This window comes from Camellia sinensis, chromosome 8 (genome assembly GCF_055761805.1).
Source record: "Camellia sinensis isolate YWXY chromosome 8, ASM5576180v1, whole genome shotgun sequence".
NCBI classification, from domain to species: domain Eukaryota; kingdom Viridiplantae; phylum Streptophyta; class Magnoliopsida; order Ericales; family Theaceae; genus Camellia; species Camellia sinensis.
The window spans coordinates 81,706,209-81,708,909 of NC_138968.1; the positions used below are offsets into that span (position 1 = coordinate 81,706,209).

Below are 2,701 nucleotides of genomic sequence, written 5' to 3' on the forward strand. Positions count from 1 at the left end.
TTTACTGGAACAGCCTTGTCCTTTTGTCATCTTGAGGTACATTTGACCCTTGAATCTGAATTTTGTCGAAAGATACATTGTAATTGCTATAGAAATGATTTAGAATAAAAAAAGGAAAAAAGGAAAGAGCCTGACATCAATACTTCTGAAGTACTTCAATATGACTTACCAAACAATCATTCTTATTCTATATATTAATTACCTTCTATTCCTTACGCAGATCATATCATCGATCTTGTTCAATGGTTTTTCTGATACTTATCGTTCATTTCAGTTTGTATCTTTGGGTCATAATAGACTCTCTTTAGACACACAGTTTGGTTGACGATTGAGTGGTTTCACCTATAAGTTGCACAAACAATACAAGCAACTTAAGGATGCAAGAGGGGAGGATTACGCGAGAAGCCACCCACCTACAAGAGTTACTCTCAATCAGTGGACATCTCTAATTGACAAGTGGAATAGTAAAAAATTCAAGGTAAAATGTTTTATGTATGTTAATTGTCAAAAATTAAGTTTTTTCTTACTAATGTTATCTTTTCTTGTTTGTATTGGTGTTTCAATTGTGTAGGAACAATCACTAGCTAATGTGAATAATAGGATGCTAATTTAATAGAAATTTTTTCTTCAACTAAGATAGTGAACTATGCATGTAAAAGCCCGAGAAGCATCACAAACACTGAAATATGCACGTGGCTCCCAATTAGGAAATTACTTTGAAATTTGCACTATTCCAACATGTAGGCATGAAACTAAGTCGAAAACTAAGTCGAAAACTATTCCAACATGTAGGCATGGAACTAGTCAAAAAATCGTGCAACAGCCACGAGACAGCCCGGGGAACACCTCAAACACCTCGGGAGGGATCAATGTGAGTTGTAGAAATTTACGGAACTAGCACGGGACTCTCGGTTTGAAAACTAAGTCAAAAAATGCACTTTCTCACACTTAAGCTTGAAAATAGACCTTCGGGGGCCAAAATCGTGCAACAGCCACGAGACGGCCCGGGAAACACCTAAACAGCTCGGGATGGACCAATGTGAGTTGTGAAAACTTACGGAACTAGCACGGGACTCTCGATTTGAAAACTAAGTCCAAAAATACACTTTTCCACACTTAAGCTTGAAAATAGGCTTTCGGGGGCCAAAATCGTGCAACAGCCACGAGACGGCCTGGGAAACACCTCAAACACCTCGGGACGGACCAATGTGAGTTGTGAAAACTTACGAAACTAGCACGGGACTCCCGACTTGAAAACTAAGTCCAAAAATGCACTTTTCCACACTTAAGCTTGAAAATAGGCTTTTGGGGGCCAAAATCATGCAACAGCCACGAGACGGTCCGGGAAACACCTCAAACACCTCGAGACGGACCAATGTGAGTTGTGGAAACTTACGGAACTAGTACGGGACTCCCGGTTTGAAAACTAAGTCCAAAAATGCACTTTTCTACACTTAAGTTTGAAAATAGGCTTTCGGGGGCCAAAATCATGCAACAACCACGAGACGGCCCGGGAAACACCTCAAACATCTCGGAATGGACCAATGTGAGTTGTGGAAACTTACGGAACTAGTACGGGACTCCCGATTTGAAAACCAAGTCCAAAAATGCACTTTTCTACACTTAAGTTTGAAAATAGGCCTTCGGGGGCCAAAATCGTGCAACAGCCACGAGACGGCCTGGGGAACACCTGAAACACCTCGGGATGGACCAATATGAGTTGTGGAAACTTACGGAACTAGTACGGGACTCCCAGTTTGAAAACTAAGTCCAAAAATGCACTTTTTTACACTTAAGTTTCAAAAATAGGTTTTCGGGGGCCAAAATCGTGCAACAACCACGAGACGGCCTGGGAAACACCTCAAATACCTCGGGACGGACCAATGTGAGTTGTGAAAACTTACGGAACTAGCACGGGACTCTCGGTTTGAAAACTAAGTCCAAAAATGCATGTTAAATTGTATATGTTGTGGATAAGATAATAATTGTCTAGCTGACATTTTTTTTTTTTTGTGTTTCATTTTTTTGCAGATTCGAGATTTGATATGGACGTGTTTGGTAATTTGGAGGGCAGATGGTAGCTCATTTTGTGTTTTTGTTCATATTACCTTACATGTATTTTGGTTGTGTTGTAAATTTTATATTTTTGTTGGTATTACGGGGCATGTTTGGTAATCCACCCTTGATATTTTATTTTTGTTGACATTAGTAGACATGTTTTTTTGTTGGATATTAGGAGATGTGTTTGGTAATCTGCATAAGGTTGATATTATATTTTTGTGGATATTAGTAGACGTTTTTTGTGGATATTAAGAGACATGTTTATAATCCGCATGCAGTTCATATTGTATTTTTGTGGATAGTGCGAAAATTCGATTGTGATGTTTATGAAAATGAACAGATTTTTGTATTGATTTGTAATAGATATTTTATTGAACAGGTTATTGAAATACGCAGGGAATTGTTATTGAAAAGAAAAAATTTTGGAAGAAAATAGTATTCCCATTTTTGAAATTTTTAATTTTTATTAGTGACGAAATAAAAAATATTGCTATTAATTTATATTAGTGAAGAAAATAGTACCAACATTTTAGTGACGAATTTTTTTGTCACCTTAATCCATATCATTGGTGAGGAAAACTTTCGTCACTAAAATATATTTGGTGACGAAATTTTTCGTCGTAAAAAACAATTAAAATAA

At 37.4% G+C, this 2,701-nt stretch overlaps 1 long non-coding RNA gene across 1 annotated transcript; it reads left to right on the forward strand.

Moving 5' to 3' along the window:
* The first annotated feature begins 298 nt into the window (after positions 1-298).
* LOC145796615 (uncharacterized) lies at positions 299-2,414 on the forward strand. Its single transcript, XR_014337096.1, has 2 exons — positions 299-478; positions 2,032-2,414. It is a non-coding gene; the product is annotated as an uncharacterized LOC145796615 (long non-coding RNA).
* Positions 2,415-2,701: the final 287 nt, after the last annotated feature.